Genomic DNA, 20,088 nt, shown 5'->3' on the forward strand with positions numbered 1-20,088 from the left:
GCAGGGTCCAATCCGAGGCCGTGCACCAAAGGGTGCCCTGCTGGGGGCCCCTAAACAAGCTTTCTGACATGGTTTCCATGTCAGACAGGCTGGCATGGAAACCATGTCGGAAACTGTGCACTCTAATCTCAAGGGCGGAAAGGCCCGCTCTTGAGATTATTAGCCGGCATCTGACTGGCGGACAGGCTCTTCGAGCCCGTTGGAAGCTGCCGGAATGACCGTCCGGTTTCCTTTCCGGCCGCCTCCATCATAATGAGGTGGTCGGAAGGGAAACTGAGCGGCCATGCGGTTGGAGCCCTTACGGGCCGCATGGTAATCGGCCCCAAAGTGTTTAGCCAATGCAAACCTTAAGGTCACAGGTTCGAATTGTCCTGTGGCTAGCTCCACCTTTCATTCTCCTAGCGTTAATAAAGACACTACTGAGCGGAGCAATGATTAACTCCAGTTATCAGTACCACTAAACAACAAGACTGTAGTAACAAGTGGCATTTAAAGACACAAACTGCAGTATTTGTGTGTGTGTGTATGTCAAGGCTGCCCAGGGGGCCACGCAGTGGCCCCTCATCAGTGCGGCCGCCTTAGTGCCACAGGAAGGCACTGTAGTCGGCCTCCTAGTCTCCCTGGGCTGGGACCAGGGGGACTTCCGGCCGGCCACTTCCGGTAGTGGGAGGGGGGACAGGGGTACATATACTGTCCCCCGCCCACTGAGCAGCCTCTTGTCCGCTGCCGTCTCGCCTTTATATGCACCTATATGTTGCTTGTGCAACCCTGCAGAAGGCGGCGGTGCGGCCTGTAGCCTTAATCAGTGGTGAGTTGAGCGTGCTAGAGGAGTGTAATACTGTAAATTACAGCAGCCGTGCTGCAGACCGACTTCATTAGTTCATCCCAGAAATGAGACCTTGAACTAAGCAAGGAATCGCAGAAATTGTAAAGGGCCCTACCGTGAAGAAAAAGGTGTGGTAAATGGCAATGCTCAAAATCCCCAACGCTTTAACGAGTAAACACTTTAATGTCCAAATGCCACAGCCATAAGTTACAGCTGCCTTGAAAACGACTCTGGGTGGTAATTAGCGAAGTAGCGAATTAGAAAACCAGTGTCTGCACCGAGAGTTTATGCTCTAGAGACTTTATTAGCTCGGCGAAATTAACGTTTAAATTAACAAGGCAAACTCACGTGGCATTTAGAAACACCTGGGCAGCCTGCTGTGAAACACCGTGTGATCACCGGGGAACGGGGCTGAGAAGCTCATGGGGACAAGGGTTTCCAGCTGTGAACAATCCTGATTACAGAGGAGACCCCCACAAACACATACACAAGAAGGGGGCTATACATCCCAGCCAAGGGAGGTAGAGGGGATGGACGGCAGAGACCTCTAAGAGGAACCGCATTTCAGGCTTTTTTGAGAATCGGACAAACATTATGGTGGGTACATTCGACATGTAAATGTAAAAAAAAAACAGCTCTAAAAATGGTTCAAAGGCTGAAGAATAAGGACGGAGCTCATAAAAGAGGCCATCGATATGGTGCAAAAGACCTCAACAGACAGAGGAATGGACCTCATGCCACGGACGGTAATGTGTCCTTGCATGTGGGCTCAAGGGACGATACTGTAATAAGAAACATGCATTTATGTACCATGGTCACGAATATCCATCTTTCCCAAGTTCTGGAGTGAAGTGTCACCCAACAATATCTGCTGAAAGTGGCATGATATAAAACGAAACCAGGCACCATCTATCGATTTTAGATTCCACAGGAATAGAACTATAGGCGCTTTGGTTACACCCAAACAAACATTGGCAAAGCCAATATGTCTCCCCTTGCCAAGCTATTGGCTTTGCCAATGCCTTATGGTGATGCTAAACAGAATGGAAAGATGCTGTGTAGCATTGGCAAAAGAAAATAACGCAAAAAAAGATGCCATGACGCAGGCGCATCATTTTGTAGACTCGCATGCATGTTAATGTGTGAGTAACGGGAGGGTGGGGGGATCTTCTTTTTAGTTACTGATCGGAGATGGACCAGATATTTTTAACAAGCTTTTGCAATGCAATTGGTTCTCGTATTTACTCGACTTTAAGCTATTGGCATTGTAAATTACAATGTGTTTTATTTAAGTTTTAAAAACCAAAACATAAATAAAAGGCATGTTAATGTACATTGCCAATAGCTCAAACTCGCATAAATGCGAGACCTATTGCATTGTAAATGGTAGGCATCACGGACAATGGGAGGAAGGGAGGGGGAAGAAGGCACAGACAACGGGAGGGAGGGGATAAATAAGGAACGACAACGGGAGGAAGAGTGGGTTGGGGTAAAGAAGGCACGGACAACAGGAGGGCGGGGGCGAGAAAGCACGGACAATAGGAGGACGGGTGGAGGAGGTGAGAAGGCATGGACAATGGGAGGAAGGGTGGGTGGAGAAGGACCAGACAACAGGAAGGAGGGCGGCGTTGTAAAGAAGGCACTAAAGCATGTCGTGTCTGCAGTAAGAGAAACTAGATAAAGAAAATAGTGCTCACAGTCTAAATAACACGTACCATGTAACAACCGAAGTAAAGGGGCCAGTCGCCATGGGAGGTGTCAAATGAAGAGGCGGTACGAAGGAGGGACTAACAAGCCTATTTACGAATAAGAAGCAAGCATTTAGGACGGACAATGACACAAGCAAATGGCAAATATGGATGGAGAGTGGGCGGGGCTTCTATTCCCTACTCCAGTACTACTAGTCTCCCAGAGCAGCGCATGCGCCCTGGCTCTAGGCTCGACCTAAAAATGAAATAGAAGTTGGCTGCATTGTCCTCTCACCCAAAAATAATAATAACAAACAAAATATTTTTAAAAATACAAAGATTGCAGGGGTGGAGTGAAACAGAGGAGTGAGCGGGGGAAGTAGCAATGGGCAGTGGGCGGCTAAGTAGAAAAGCAGTACACCAGGGAGAACAAGGGGTGGGGAGAATCACATGAGCAGGAAAGCAACATGGCAATGGAGAAGGGTGGGCTGGAAGGGGTGAGAAGCACACCAGGGAGACAGAGTGAGCTTGCAACCGGAGGGAGACAGCAACAAGGTATATGCCAGGGTGGCAGAAGCACACACGGTATTTCATGATATACCTACTTATAGCCTTTCAATGTGTGTTTTTGATCATCCAGTGTCCAGTACAAAGTGTGTAAACGCTCTGCTTATGACCTGACATTAATAAGTCCCATTGTGAAGGAGATCGAAACACGTCCGCGGCAAACATGAATGAGGAAGCATGGAGGAATTTTTGATTGATCAATTCACAGAGATTAACCTGCGTCTGTGTCTTACACAGAAATATTTGAACTCTTCAACGAAAGAGGAAATACTTATTTGAGGTTTATTTACTTATATCACAAGTAGTGTTTGTATTAGTATCTACAACTATGCCCCCAGTATGAATAATCTTTTTGGGCTCTACATATCTTGCAGGACCCAAAAGGGCTCAACCTCAGAGATTACAGCCTTGTACTACAGACATAGGAAAGGCTCACTTGGGCACAATATTACAACCGAAGAAAAACCAACTCGAGGTATAATCCAATTGGGTCATGATAATGCTTAGTCTAAGGTCCATATTGGCTTTAACCTATATAAACCTTTTTTAATTAATAAAAAATTGCTCAAATAGGTAGATTTATTGTTCCCCCGTCTGTCCCCACACGATCCATCTGACTAGGATTAGAATGAAGGTAATGGTGAAATGTGTAGGGAGACAGCTTTATTGCTACTTGCCTCATGGCAATCCTGTTTTATAAATAAATGAACACGGAAGTAATGCACACTGAATAAGGTTAATAGGCCAAGAGACAGTCTGTCTTCTCGCTTGCAACTTTTGTGTCTGCTCAGCATTGTTTACTCATGATATGATAAAGTGATTTACTGCATCTACTTTTTTGTGGCTTTTTGTGTTATGTCAATGTTTGCTCCGTTTGTACTCTGATTTTAAAGTTTGAATATATTGTGTGTGTTTTGTAGCCCTGAAGAAGTCCCGTTGGGGCGAAATGCGTTGGCTACAGCAAAATAAAAGAAGACGCTTTTAAAAAATGAGAAGATCATGAATAATGAAATCAAAGTTTTTAAGAAAAATTATGTTTTAGTTTGTGCATTATGTTATTCAGTTGTGATTAACTTCATACTTTGAATTGACTTGCATATTACTAGAAACCATGACAATGAGTGGGTGCTGAGTCACACTTCTTTCTATATGAACGTTTGAATGTTTTGATGGTGGAATTTCCAATTTAAGGGATTTTCCCAACTCTGGGATGTCATTTGGTGATTATATTGAAAAAACCCTAACATTATATGTTCTGGTTTTGTTGAACACCGCCAGAGTTTTGTAAATGTACAGTAGACACTGTGGGAGCCTTCATGTGATATGTTTATAAGTATTTTTATATCCCCTGCGCCAGCAACATTCGGAAACTTTTGTAGCAGTCCACGCCGATGAGGTCGAAGACGACGTCACAGAGACACGGCTCCGCTCGCGACTCCGCTGACGTCACCGGCTCCAAAAGAAGACCTCGTCGGCGTGATGACGTCAGTTCCGCCCTTTTTTCGGTGCCTTCGAGGCACACGGATGGACTGACAGCAATATATACATAGTATACACAGTACATAATATACAAGCAACACACACAGTGTGGAGAATAAATAGAAAGGCAAAAGAAATAACACACTGCCTTTGATAGTAACAAGTACATTTTGAAACACCATCATATACTTAAGGTATACAAGGGTGGACAACAGGGAGGCGGGTGGGTCAGTGAGGAATCCACAGGCAGATACTGTATCCACCAGAAAAAGCATTACCGAAGGTAAGTAACTTGTTCTTCTGATGGATACATCTGCCAGTGGATTCCTCACCTTGTGAATAGATTCCCACAGCAGTCCCACTCCAGTAGGAGGGTGTCCACCCTTCTATACCAGAAAGTCCTGAAGGACGGAACGAGCAAAGTGTCCGTCCCTCCTCACCTCGGTGTCTAAGCAATAATGTTTTGCGAAAGTGTGGAGGGAGGCCCAAGTTGCCGTCCTACAAATGTCCTCAACAGGAACACCCCTGGACAAAGCAGAAGTGGAAGAATTAGCTCTAGTGGAATGGGCCCTTAAACCCTCTGGAGGTTCCTTACCAGCCAAAGAGTAGCATATCTTGATGCACAAGACAATCCATCTGGAAAGGGTGCGCTTGTTCACCGCTCTGCCTTTCCTGCAGCCAACAAAGCCCACGAAGAGCTGGTCATCAACTCTAAAGTCTTTTGTCCTGTCCAGGTAGAAGCTCACCGCCCTCTTAGGGTCCAAACGGTGAAGTCTCTCCTCCTCCTTGGAAGGGGGAGGATAGAAGGTAGGAAGGGTAATGGACTGCCCCAGATGGAAGGGAGTTACCACCTTAGGCAGAAATGCAGCCCTGGTCCTGAGTACCATTCTTTCAGCATGAATGGTCAAAAACGGGGGTTTTGAACTTAGAGCTTGAAGCTCACTTACCCTCCTTGCCGAGGTGATTGCAATGAGAAAACCCGTCTTAAAAGACAACAGTCTCAAGGGACACTTGTGTAAGGGCTCGAATGGAGAACCCATAAGATAAGTCAAGACAAGGTTTAAGTCCCATTGAGGCACAATAAAGGGAGTAGGAGGAAACCTGTTTGTGAGGCCCTTGAGAAATCGTAGAACAATAGGTGATTTGAATAATGACAGCTGATCCAGGAAACAAAGGAAAGCCAACAAAGCCGATAAGTATCCCTTTACAGTAGCCACAGCAAAGCCTTGCTGAGCAAGAGAAAGGGCAAACTGCAGAATGTCAGATAAACGAGCCTTCAAAGGATCAATTGACTTCCCTCCACACCAGAGTACAAATTTAGACCACCTATAGGAATAGATAGATTTGGTGGAATGACGTCTGGCAGACAAAATTACATCTACCACATCAGGTGGGAGAGAAAAAGAATTCAGGTACGTTTTCTTGTGCTTATTCAACATAAAGGCTTTGAATTCATGGCAGTTGTTTTTTTCTGTTTATATTGTTATATATTGATCCCTGTCCCATAAGCCTTACAGAATCAAACCCTGTGTATTATAGTGTTGTTTAAAGATCTGACACACATTACATCTATGGATAGTATCTCCATGGAATTCAATGACTGGAACGCAGCAAAGGAGAAGACAGCGGTTACCTGGTCAGATGATAAACTGATAGACCTGACGCTTTAACACCGTGAAAGCCTCAACTTCTGGGAGATACCAGTAAAGAGAAAGATATTGCTTAGACTCACCCTGAGGGATAAAATAGCAGATGATAATGAGACAGCTGGAAATAAACAATCAATTTTAAGGGAAGAACAAGGCTGCACTTCCGGAGTAGCAAAGTTAGAGCCCACGTTACATGTGACCTGGACTTGTTAAGACATATACAAATATACTATACACGAATGATCTGGTCATTTTTACCCTGACTAAACCTCGTCTGATAAGATCATTGAAGCGGCTAGATCTTCACAAGAAAGAGAACCATCCACTGGCTAGCGCCAGCAAAATAATGGGGTTTGGAAAGGGACAGAAAGCCTCCCATACATGGTCTAAAGGCTCAATATAATTTTCTGAAAACCTGCTGATAATTACCAGGGGGTCTGTCTTTATGACACCGGCTCCGCTCATTTTCATTTAACCTAAATCACAAAGAAATGCACATCCCTAACGTATGCATTCTCCGATTACACAACAAAATGGAGACCCTTCTCATGCCAACATACTCAAAGGTTTGAAAATTCAAGTTGTACCAATGTCCTATTGAGTAAAGTTGGGAACTACTGTTCTCTTCATTAACCACACCCTTGTTTACCCTGCAAGTTATTGCTATGGGGCAACCAATACCCTATCTCTGCCCACTGACCTCCAATTGCATGGAAGCACAGTGCCAACAGGAGATAGGACCTCAAGAGCATTAAAAAAACGACTGCGTGTCCAGCGGGGAACCAAGAGGCTGGGCAATGGGTGGGGGCAGGTCCCCAGCCCACTGTGCACTGGAAATGATGCCGCAGAGGTGCCAGACATAGGAGGGACACCTGAGGGAAGGGGGTCCCGGCAGCTGGTGCGCGGGGATGTGCCTAATGCGGCACTAAGGTGGCCGCCCTCTTACAGGGCCCACTGGGTGTGCCGCAGGCAGCCACAGTCAGCCGCAGACTATTGGACCCAACTTGTGTCTTTGTGAGATATAGAGAATTTGAGTCCAGATGTACACAGCTCACAGCATTTGCGACTGTAAAATTACTTTCCAAATTGCAACAGGAGGAAGTGTGAAAGGGGAGCTCCCCTCTAATTTCCAAATAAGAGAGGAGCGTATCGAGTGTTTGTGATCACAATTGTGGTTGCAAAACACTGATGAGTTACTGACACAGAGTTTATGTAGTAACTAATTGGCAAAGGTGGATCCTGCCAGCCTGCCGGCTCCCCCTAATGTTTCCACAAAACGGTAAACTTTGTATTTCTTCTTTTTTTTTTTAAACACCATCGGTTCTTTTAAGGGCCTCCTTATGTAGACACGCTTGCATTCAGACAGATGACGCAACAGTGGAGTCACCAAAGCTGGACCAAAAGATGTAGCCAACCATTTACAGACCAGAGAGGCACTTGAGTGGTACTCTGTTTCTGACTTGGCAAACAAGGATAAAACAAACGTTTTGCCAGCGTTTACCTGAAAGATAATGTTCAGGTTTAAGCCAAGAGGTACTCCAATTTTATTTATTAATTAATGTAGTATTCTTGTCTAGAATTGCAGCACTTTAAGTCTCAGGCGACATGGTGCTATTTAAGTGCTCCAGTTATGATTCCTACGAGATCTGCTCCCAGAGGATGTTCTTCTGCTTCTGTAATACAAATATTTTGCCCAAATGCCCACTAGATGGCAGCATTGGATCTCAACGTGGTTTCATCTTAAATTGTTTGAAAGGGGACGCAGCACAAACCCTGAAACATATAAACTGAAAAATAATCCAGAGACACTCAATCCCAGAGTCTGGAAATCACAACTGCAATGTTGTCTCCGGTTGACTCAACATCTCTACATCTTACGCAACGAACGACTGGGCTGCTCGCCCTACTTTAATGAGCATTCACGCGGCGGTACTTGTTGGGCAACGACCCGGGCCGCCTGGGGGAGAAAATCTTCTTCTTCGCAGAATGAGCACGGTCTGCACCTGGGAAAAACATTATCCATTATCTAGGAACTAGTGCCGTATCAAGGGTGTCACCGGCCTTAGTGCAAACAAGGGGAAAAAACACACCCTTTTGCTACTTTCAGTAATAAAACAAACTGGGCTGTCGCGGGCCCCACACAGCCTTCGGTCCTGGTGCCACTTGCTATCGTGAGCAACGCTCCTTGCTTGCCACTGCTCAACGTATTCTTTGAAGATGTTTTCTCCTTTCAGGTGTTTTTCACAATCCAGGGAGACCACAAAACATAGACAGGGGCGGCTCCTCCACATGGGCGAAGGAGCATCGCCCCACTGCTTGCTCGCAAGACGAGAAGCATAAACATAAAATGGTATTATGAGTACCATTTTATGTTTCTGCTTCTCGTCCTGCGAGAAAGCAGAAGGGTTTAGTTGGGGGCGGGCAGTCGGTCCTACTCCAGGCAGGGGCTTGCCCACTTTTGTGGGCGCTGACTGTTTGGTCAGCCTCAGGGCTAACCAAACCAGTCAGAGGCACTCTCCCGTTTTCTCCATGTAGGCCGCATGCAGCCTGCATGGAGAAAACGGCCTCCCCATAGACGCCTGTGCGGTCGGCGTCCCAGCAAATCACAATGCTGCCATTGCAGCGTTGTGATTGGCTTAGGGGAGGAGAGGGAAGCTGCCTGCTTCCTGTGAGGAGCAGAGAGAGGACATACGACGCGGGACCGGAGGCAAAGATAAGTTGTACTATTTTTTTTTTTTTAATATTAACCCCACCCCCTGCCCCCTCGCGACCCCCCGGCAGTCATGATGGCCGCGGCGGAGTACGAACAATATTGCCTGCAGATATTTGGAAAAGTACCAGGCCTCCACCATGAAATGGCAACTGATTGGAATTTCAGTTTTGTCAAAAGCAATTACACCACTCCAGTGAAACTCTTTTAGTAAAAGAGATCCGGTTCACAAGGCGGGTCCAATTGGTTCCAATCCCAAAGACTATGTGTCTATTCGGAGGTGGCAGACAGGCTTTGTGAGTTTGAGTTAAACAGTAAACATTCAGTTTTTTAGGTTTCTCTGCTACTGAAAAAGGCCACCTCTTGCTTTCACTTCTCTTGCCATTGCACGGATCTTAGGGACATCCTCAAAAGCTCAACAAGGCAGAGTTGATAATTTCATTGGTCCTGATGAAAGTTTCATCCCTTTCTTAATGTTGATAATTTCATTGGTCCTGATGAAAGCTTCAGCCCTGCTTCAGGCACAAGATAAGGGACTGACACGTGTTGACATTTTTTCTGGATTGAAATGTTCTTTGCTTTTGAACATCCCAACTGGCAAAGAGAAAAAAGTAAGCACTGAAGCAATTTAATTACCCTTTTACTGTCCCGGACATGAGAGAGTGTTCTAACTACTAGGACCCCGTTGTTCCATCACAAGTTCGCCTTTAATATGGGGAGCCTGCTCACGTCAGAGCAATCTGACACAAGATTCGCACAGCTCCTAAGATGAAGCATGCAACCCTTGGGTCGGTGATGACACAGCGTTACCTTAAAAGTTGAAGCTAATATTTAAGCTTCTTTTTATCCCCTTCGAAAGCTTGGTCATTTCACTCACTGTACAATAGTGGTTCTATCATCTACCTAGGATATCTTTGTTTTTGATTAATATGTCAACTATGCCTAGTCACAAATACATTGGTGAAAAACAGAGAAAGGGTCACCGGCTGTGTACTATATTTAACATATTTATACAGAAAGCATGAAGAATTTTATGATGGCTGACAGGCATGTAATTATAAGGTGCTAATACGACCCAAGAAAATGGTCTCATTTTATTGACCTCCTAAGAATGAAACTTTGACCACCACAACCAATCAAATCTGAGAGCTGCAGGATGCAACGTCACTTGACCTACTCAACTCATTGAAGTATCTTGATAGCCACTATCTCCTAACCCCCATCCCCTCAAAACCCCACTCATTCATCATGGATGGGGAATTGTGAAATCGTAGCCATATATGCCAAACTGAAAGAGAAGGGCTAACAAACACACACTGGTGTGTTGTGTAATGCGACCATGCACAGCTGAAACTAATATTCCAAAAAAGGGGACGATGGGAATAAAGCCTCATGCCCCGATCATCAACAAGTCAGACTGCAACGCTCTAATCGAACCAAGAGCTATTGTAACATGCCTGCATCGATATTTGTGTACCGCCATTTTGCTTCGCTGCATCCACACAGTCCTTTGTGTAAGAGGATTTTGTCTCCCAGCACAGGTCTAACCTTACCAGCTGATGTCTAGCTGCATGCTACAGATTCAGCCGCACACTAGGTGGTCTATGCGAGCTCAGAAATCATTTTCTTAAATTGGGTCCTGCACTAATCAACTTACATTCTACATTGAAGGAAAACTTCTAAAACCTCAGACTCTCAGCTTTTTGAATCCCAAACACAGGATCAAGCTCAAATACCAAAATATTCAAGTAAATTATTAAAGCCGGAGCAGAGAGACATTATTTCACTTGATTTCACTCCATACCGTTTGTTAGTCTTTATTATCGATCAATTTCATCAAAAAAAGACAGTTACAAAATAAACATTACATACAAGATATGGATTAAGAACTATTCCTATATAACACAAGTAGAATAAAATCATGAATAAACACAGCTCTAAAGTCTAATGCCTCCTATTTCTGATAATCCAAACCCAACCCAAAAATTTGGCGACTGCAACTACGATGCATTCGCCACTGTCATATCTCAGGATTCTTAGGGCCTCAAGCCCCTGTCTAGTGCCCAGATTGCGACATATAGGTTTAAGCCATTTGGCCCGGGGGGCGGCATAAGCCGGGCAGACAAAAAATATATGACCCACAGATTCGGTACAATCTGTACTCCAACGGCAGGAATCGCAAGTCTCACCCTTCCAATTTTTAGTGAATGATTTGATGGGTAGGCTGCCAACCCTCAGTTGGTGGTAAAGTTTCCTGTCGCTGGGTCTGGTAATGATGTCCCAATAAGCTTCTAAAAGAGGGACATTTTTCTGCACAAGAAACCTACCTGACAAAGACTCCGCTGGAACTAGGGATAGTTGTTTTTGACGAACCATTGACCAGTAAAGGCTTTTAAAAACATTTTTAGGAGGGAAAGGATTAGTAGCCGGGTCGGTCCAGAGAATTCCCAGGCCCATGGATTCCAATAGTGAGCTAACTTGCTTGAACCACAGGATGTTACCGGCGCCCAGGATGGAACGAACGTCCAGAAATGTCTCTGCATAGGGCCCTAATTCCGGGACCGTCCATAATCTCCTCCAGAAAGCCAAAGGTTTAAACCTGGCAATGTCATCAAAAGAATAACAACCAAGATCCAGCAGGAGCGGTTTCACTGGAGTAGAACAAGGGAGACCCGTAAGGATCCTGAGAAATTTGTGTTGTGCCTTGACCAGTGGGGAAAGATCAGCGCCATAGAGGATCGCAGAATTAATCCTGGTATTATAAATTTTAATGGCTGGACCTAACATTTTCATCTGGGATTGTTTTTGTTCTTTAACCAAGCACCCTGAGAGTTGGGCAAATTTGAGGGATAGGACATCTATTTGTGGCCTCCAGTTCAGCTTATTTTCAAAGACAACCCCCAAGTAGGTCATGACATTAGCACGTTCGAGTAAGTCATTGTTCATAGTCAGATGGCCTTTCACGCATTTCCCTTTATTAAAGACCATGTATTCAGTTTTCGAAACATTAACTAACAGGTCAAAGTCAGAGCAGAAGTTAGCAAATACGTTCAAAGCCACCTGTAGCCCAGACAAAGTCTGCGATAGGAGTAGGTTGTCATCGGCAAACATGAGGAGTGGAATTTTAATACCACCCAGCATGGGGGCGTCCGTAGATGTAGAAGAAAAGTACTGCACAACTCTGTTAATGAATAACAGAAACAGAGTAGGTGCAAGGACGCACCCTTGCCTGACACCCCTATTGACTTTGAATCTATCGGTGACCTGCCCTTGGTTCCCCCAACGTACTTGTGCGAAGTTATTTTCATGCAACCTAATGACAATATACAAAAGGTCTGCAGGCATCCCTAACTCTGCTAATACCGCCCAAAGTTTAGTCCTATTGACTAAGTCGAATGCTGACCGAAGGTCAACAAAAGCGGCGTACAAGGTACCGCCGCAAAGATAAACCGTTTTCCAGACGATCAGTTGAAACTTGAACGCCTGGTCGATGGTACTTGTGCAGGGTCTGAACCCGGCCTGCAGGGGCGAGATGATATTCTCCTGCTCTATCCAAGACTGAATTCTTGCCAGGATCATCCTTGCTATGATTTTTTGAACAGAGTCAATTAAACTGATCGGGCGGTAATTCCCCGGGTAAGAGCGATCACCCTACTTAAAGATGGGCAAAATCTCAGCGCCCTTCCAGGATTCAGGAATGGCAGCCCCATTGGCTATAGCAGTTGCCAAAAGTGCGATGTAGGGCACCCAATTGCTATGGTCAGATTTGAAAAGGTCCGCAGGGACACAATCTATACCTGGTGCCTTGCCACTAGGAACCCTGGATAGAGCCAACTCGACCTCTTTACAATCAAATTTAAAATTCCGAAGAGAGGGCATGACCTGGGAAATAGGAAAAGCGGTCACTTCTTCCAGATTAGACTCCGAAAACTGACTTTCAAAGTGCGACACCCAAATATCGGGGAGTACATGATTTGACGGGACCTGCGTGCTCGGAGAGTTGCCCCATTTCACGATGTGCCAAAACAAAGTCAGATTTCTTTGTTTGCTAGCAGCCAAAAGATCATTCCAATGGTCATTATCCCAATCTTTTTTGGCCAGGACTTTAGCCTTGCTGTAGTCTTTCCTCCATACCACATATAGTCAATTAGGTCATATCCCACACCCTAGATGAGTACAAAGAGCTCAATAAGAGTTGGGCAGAAGTGGGACCTCTGTGCAAAAGCAATGGATGTCCCATCCCCCCAACTCACTACTCCTCCGCATTGTTTAGATTTGGGGAAAGTGCCATGCTTACACAAGAGTAAAGCCACTGTTGGTCTGCTAGTAGAAACGTTTGGCCAACAGCCCGTCTGCCACTGAGCCGTCTGCCAAGGTACATCAGACCACCTGCCCTATACAGGACGAACACTCACATGTACATTTTTAGATCGAGCCTGGGCAACGCATGCGCTGCTTTGTGAGGCATGCTGTAATCTAGACTGTGGCTTATTGCACCTCCCGTCTTTTCCATTCGCTTCTGTTTGTGCACTTCATAAATGCATGCTTTTGGTTGGTTAGCATGCTTAATTAGTCCAAACCTCCCAGGAGTCTGCCCCGGTTACACATGATTTTACGCTTTTTCTTTTTATATAGGTTCAGTTGTGCGCATCATTTTTTTCTGGTTTGCTTCAGCTTGTGTATCAGCACAGCTCCCGCTTCATGGACGCTGTGCTTCATGTTTCGGTCAGCATTTGCATTGTGGGTTTAATTATTGATTTACTTTGGAAACCGTGAGCCTTTTAACAACTTGCCCATTTTCATTTTCATTATCTCGTCTTCTTTTCTACTTGTGGCAGCCTGCTCGCCCTGTGCTGTCTCTCCCTTCACCCCACCCTCACCACTCCTCCAAGATCGCTGGTTGTATGTTGCCTGAGTCCTTTTTAAGCTCGAATGCTGTTCAAGTCGCAGAGTACCATCTCTCCTCACTCCCACACCGCTTCCATTTTCACCATCTCATCTTGTTTCCTGCTCACCCTTTGTCGTCTATCCCTACCCCTTCACCCCGCATCCACCAACACTCTCAGATCGTTGCTTGTATTTTAAGTGATTTGCCCCCAATCACAGGACACCGCTTTCATTTTCACCATTGCGTCTTGTTTCCCGCTCGTGGCAGCCTGCTCGGCCTTTACCGTCTCTCCCTACCCCTTCACCCCACCCCCACCACCCTTCCGAGATCGCTTCTTTTATTTTAAGTGATTTGTGCAAAATCACAAGACACCACTTGCTCATCAGCGACTCTGCACCCTGAAAACTCCGGGAATGCACAATATGCTGTATTACTAAATACTTATAAGGTCCCAAAGGCGAGACCTATTACATTGTAAATGCTTGTTTCTGTTTGGTACCATCCAGTAAATTCTGCTGGTTCCGAACACATAACCAAATAAATTAACCTGACATGCTTGGAGAAAATTTCCAGCAGGCCAGGGTCATCATTTTTTTGGTTCAATAATGCAGCTTCTTTTTGAAAAAGGAAAGCTTTGTCGAGCAAGCACATAAAACATGCCCCCCCCCCCCCCCTCAGCAAACCTTCACTGTCCTACAGCAGCTTTACTAAAGGCACAGAGATCGCCATCATGGTGGGATCGTTAATTGGGACAGGCAGTCTTCCCCATGGGGTCTTTGCCGACCCCACTGACACATTTTAAATAAGCGACTGGGTAAATGTGACCACTAGAAAACACTTTCATAAACTGAAAGTTTCTACTAGAAATGTGATTAACAGATTGAAGGATACCACCTTTTGTAGTCTAAGGCACACATCTATCCGAAAAAACATTTCAGAACAAAATCGACTGACCACAAAATATTCCACTGTAAATACAAAAGGCTGTGCATTATAAGAAGCGCTTATCAAAAGATGTTATGAATCTATGGTCTCCGGCTGCTGTGTTCGCCCACTGTTTTGAACTAACGTTACTAAATTGTAATAAAATAAAATTCCCTACGTGTGTAAAAGGTTAGTTTGTAAATCCAATTGTTGGCATCAAAAGGTTCTTGCATATTTCAATTATTAACATACTATTCAAAATATTAGCCCCGCTACCTGACAGTGACCACTTGAATGGACATAGACCTTTGAGATTTAGGGCCGATAAGCCGCAGAGAAGGAGGTCACCTCAGTGACAGGTATCCCGGGAAGAGAGCTTATCTAATGGCTACGTTTCCAACTACGGAACTAGTACCTACAAGTGGGCAAATATTTACTACCAGTGCCTCAGTTATCTGCCAATGTTGGGAGCACCTACAAGCAGGCAGGATCCGGAAAAAAAGCAACAACAACAAGATTTTTACTTTTACACATACATTGTAGTGGCCGTGCTCTATATGTAATACCTTCAGTATTGATAATTTTCACAAGACAGCCAACAACTAATTCAATATGTGAAATGGGGGGAAGAACAAAATCAAGTCAAACAAATCATAAAAAGAAACAGGGTTAACTTAACGTTCAGTATCATCACGAAATACATCTCACTAATAACTTGATTAAGGTTGGTCACGATAACATTTGGAGACCAATACTACAATAATTCCAAAATCGCAACCTAAACGTACTTGGCTAATAAAAACCAGCACATTAAGGAAAAAGAGTATGGCATAGGTTAGTGTAGAAAACTCTACTATTATCCAGGAGACAAAACACAAAAAAATTGCATGCAGAAAAAGTACTCGAACAGACTTCTTCTTAATATAGGAAAAAGATCACAGAGCTATACACCTAACGCAAAAACGAAGAAATACTACACATATGGAAAGTTTGTAATAATATGAAAACTTACCATGCTTTCACTTTCGAGTGGGATTTACGCTGAAGGTTATGCTACGTTACTTACGTTCTTTTTTAGCGCATTTCTGTCATTGTTATGGCCATGCAGCACTGACGTGCTGTGTATTGTACACTTTGATCAAGTGATGTCACAAGGTTGCCACTGGGTATGGATAAAGGGCGAGAGAGTGACAGTCTTCTTCAGCAGCTGTCAATTCTTTTCTTATTACAAACTTCTTCTGACATTCGGAAGTGTTTGTAGACTGAAAAGGACGCTACTAGTTGCATGTAATAAATCATTACAGGTGAAGAGTGACGCCGCAGCTCCTAGGGCAGGGTTGAGATGCTGTTACTGTAGTCACCAGTGTAGACCTTCACTGCCGCGTAAAAGGCTGTTCTGTTCACCCTTCTCCGATTGAGTTCCTGGTGATGATTAACTAACCAAGCGACATCACTAATACTATATAATAAAATAGTAAAATGTGCCCAAATAGAATTTCCTGTTTTGATTAAAACATGTAGACTTAGGGGTACTTTAGCCCATACACATTTACAACAAGCCCCATATAAACTGGTTATCTTTCCTTATTCCCCGTATCGCTATCCTCACTAGTTAGATTTGAAGGATCTTGCAAACCACAACTGAATTTTGTTTCTGATGCTTTGATTCACATGGTCTTTGGTGAGAAGTTAATAGTCTCATCGCCTCAGGTGGTTCCTATGGTACTTGCATTTCCCATCAAAGACATCAAAGCCACAATATATATACTTTTTAATTTTTTAACTGTCCCCAAACCCCTTGTTTAAATTACTTAGGCCTAAGGATTGCTTCCAAGTGAAGAAGTTACACTTCCATTTGATGCTGAGGATGGGTTTTGCAAGTGCCATTTAAGACAACAAGTCCACCCTTGTAGATTTTTATTTATTTATTTATTGGCTTTTTGGAGAGGATGGCTACCACACCAGGGGCGTCCCTTGGCACTAGTGCAACGCAAAAGGAGAGGATGGTAATGCTAGTGTTAAGTGTTGCAGCTGGTTGGTAATGGTGTGTAGGGAAGCAGGAGAGTTACTCCATGAGAAGCTATTTGTTATCAGTGCTTTCCTGAATTTTGTGAACTCAGGGATGGCCTGGATTTCTAATGGGAGAGCGTTCCAACGCTCAGCACCTAAAGGCTCTACCACTCCATATCACAAGTTGGCAGTGGGAGCAACTGAGGAGGCCTTAGAGTCTGATATAAAGGTACCGCTCAGGATATACCTCTGGAACCTTTTACGGAGGTATAGAGGAGCATGACCATAATATATTTTGTACATCAGGCAGCTGGATTTAAACAGCATGTGTCAATGTAGATGGCGAAAAAGTGATGTGGTTGAATCAAATTTCTTAATAATGGAAATAACCCGATCCAGGACATTTTGAATTTTTTGGAGTCGGATGCCTGACTTGGGAAGGCCCAGGTAGACCGCATTGCCATAATCCAGTCTATTCTGGATGAAGGCATTAGCTGCCTTGACTTTGTGTGGAAAGGATAAAAAAGGCATAATCTGCCTCAGTAGTCTGATGTGATGAAACCGTGATTTGATGACATTAGCGATCCGATGCGGATTCAGCTTTGTATCGAGGATAATGCACAGGTTTCTCACTTGCAAACCGGAGAAGGGCATTCTCTGAGAATAGAGGGCCACAGGGTACGGTCCCAAAGATTGATCTTATTGAAAATCAGAAGGAGCTCCAATTTCGTCCGGTTAATCTTAAAACAATTGTGTGTCCCATCAAGTTTATGACAGTGCCCATAACCGCTTGTACTCCCACCATCTTGTTACACAGATAATCTTGCAAGATTTTTATGATATGCATATCATCCACGTATAGATAACATAGGGCATTGAGGTTGTTTAGTAAATTTGCAAGGGAGAGCATACAAAGTTTGAAAGTAGTGGAGAAAGAGGAGCTCCTCCTAGTTTAAGGGAATTCAAGTGGAAACAAGCATTGGCATAGCCAATAGGCCTCGCTTTTGGGACCTTATAAGTATATTTACTTTTGCTACAATCGCGGCACGTAAAGCGCGGGTGCCGTGATTATAGCAAAAGTAAAGAAATAGAAAAAAAACATCTATTTCTTTCCTTTTGCTATAAACGTGGCACCCGCGCTTTATGTGCCGCGATTATAGCAAAAGTAAACATACTAATAAAGTCCCAAAAGCTAGACCTATTGGCTATGCCAATGCTTGTTTACTTTTCACGCAGGGGAGGGGGCCTGCGAGATTCCCTTGCGGGAGCATGCGACCATATGGCGCCACCATATGGCGCCGCGCGCTCCCGCAAGGAAATCGCCAGACGTGGACGCGTTGCCATTGCAAGCAATGCAACGCGTGCACATTTTTGTCCCCAAAGCTGTGCCGATGGCATTAGGTCTCTCTCCTATGCAGCGCATGCGCGCTGCGTAGGCGAGACCTAAAAAGGGCTGTTAGACAGATTGAGTTTTATTTGAAATAAAGGGTGCAATCAATTCACTGGCTTTCTTCCTGATGTGGTGTTGTTTCAGGTGTTGAAGGAGAACACTATGGTGAATTGCTACAAATGCTGCAGAGAGGCCAAGTAGTAATAATACTCCTGAACCCCCTCTGTCTTGCATCATAGCACAGCAACTCAGTATATGTGGGTAATCCTTTGTATGTGGTTAAGTGACTCCAAGTGGTCCAGAATGCCACTGCGTGCATTCTACTAAATATAACAAAACACCCTGTCACCCTGTCTCTTGTGTTACTCCACTGGCTGCCAAGAGACTTACATTTGAATCTCTTTGCCTAGCCCATCATGCTATGTATAAAAGAGTCCTCCTGTACCACAGGTGCTTCTAAACCCCCACAATCCTAAAAGATCTCTACGGTCTGCCGAACAGAAGCTACTCACTGTGCCTTTGATTAAGAAAGCTAGAAGTGGTGGACGCTAGTTTGCATGTCTGGCTTTAAAACTTTGGAACATCCGCCACTACCTCTGAGAACTATAAAGGAAGCACGCAGTTTTAGAAAACTTCTGAAGACCCATCTATTCAAGTAGTTTTCATGTCTAGTAGGCACAATGCGACGGGTATGATATTTAGTGCTGGAGGCCCGTTGGATAGCCATGCGCTTTATAAATGCCTAGTATAGTGTAGTATAGTATAGTATAGTTTAGTATAGTATAGTTTAGTATACGAAGGTCATCCATATCGGAGATGATGGCCAACTCAGTAGCGCTACCTGGTCTAAGACGTGTGTGATTAATTCTTTACCGATTAGGAGTGTCAAGTTCCAACACTAGATTGTATTTGGGCAGATACCACTCCTTTCAGAATGTGTGCGATATGCAGAACCAGGGAAATAGTTCTAAAGTTGGCTAAGTTGTCTGGGTCAGTTTCTTCAGTAACAGTCTAACAACAGCAATTCAACTCAGGAGGAACTAAACCTTCTGCTAAAGAGGCATTAATGATGTCAGTTGCCATGGGGGAGATGCAAAGGTTAGAAAGTTTTAAGAAAGGAGCCAGTTACGAGTCCTGAGGGGACCCAGAGGGTTTACTACATTGAAAACGTTTAAAACAGGTGCCTGCCATTATAGTCATGAATGCTGATAATGTCGCAGCATTATCAAGTAGATCAATATCAGAGTTAGACTGGATTCCAAAACTCCACCCTTCCTACTAGTCAAGGAGGTTCTCTCCAATTGTCTTTATTTTGGCTAAAAAAAACTGCCTAAAGCATCTGTTGGTTCCTGTGATGGTACCCGATCAGAGCTGGGATGTATAATGTTTCAATCATTTAAACAATGCTTTTGATGTCAATGGAAATGTTTGCGGTGTAATATGTTTTTTTCCTCTACAGTAAATTTTGTTTGTACTGAGGGTTTTAATTATTCTTCCAAGTTATTTCAAGTTTCTTACAGGTTTCTTTGTATGTCTTGCGAGCTCCTGTCAACCAAGGGCAAGACAGAACGTTTGCTTTAATAGTCTTTGAGTGCACAGATGCAATAGCATTCAATGAGACCCTGATGGTGTTTCACATGTGTTGTAGCAGCCCCTTGCAGTCTTCATGGTTGTTACTGATGTGATTTTACTGCTCATGGAGGAAATTTTTAAATGTACTGCTTAAATTCTCTAAAGATATATTTTTCCAGTCTCGTTTGGTGATTGTGCACTGCAAATCATCTTTCACGGTTTTAGCCATAAACGTAATTAGAAAAGTAATAAGAGAATGGTCAGTCTATGGTTGAACTTGAGCGGAAACAAAGGCAATATTTTTAAAGTTGGAAAATAAAAGGTTCAGAGTATGACCTGATTTATGCATAGAGGAATTCACCAGTTGGTTAAGCTTAAGGGACTT

The 20,088-nt window shown here is 44.1% G+C and overlaps 1 protein-coding gene across 2 annotated transcripts in view; it reads right to left on the bottom strand.

Annotated features, from left to right (window-relative positions):
* Positions 1-20,088, bottom strand: part of ATRNL1 (attractin like 1) — a 2,333,760-nt gene that overhangs the window by 1,943,399 nt on the left and 370,273 nt on the right. The window lies entirely within an intron of this gene.

Source organism: Triturus cristatus, chromosome 1_2, assembly GCF_964204655.1.
Source record: "Triturus cristatus chromosome 1_2, aTriCri1.1, whole genome shotgun sequence".
NCBI lineage: Eukaryota > Metazoa > Chordata > Amphibia > Caudata > Salamandridae > Triturus > Triturus cristatus.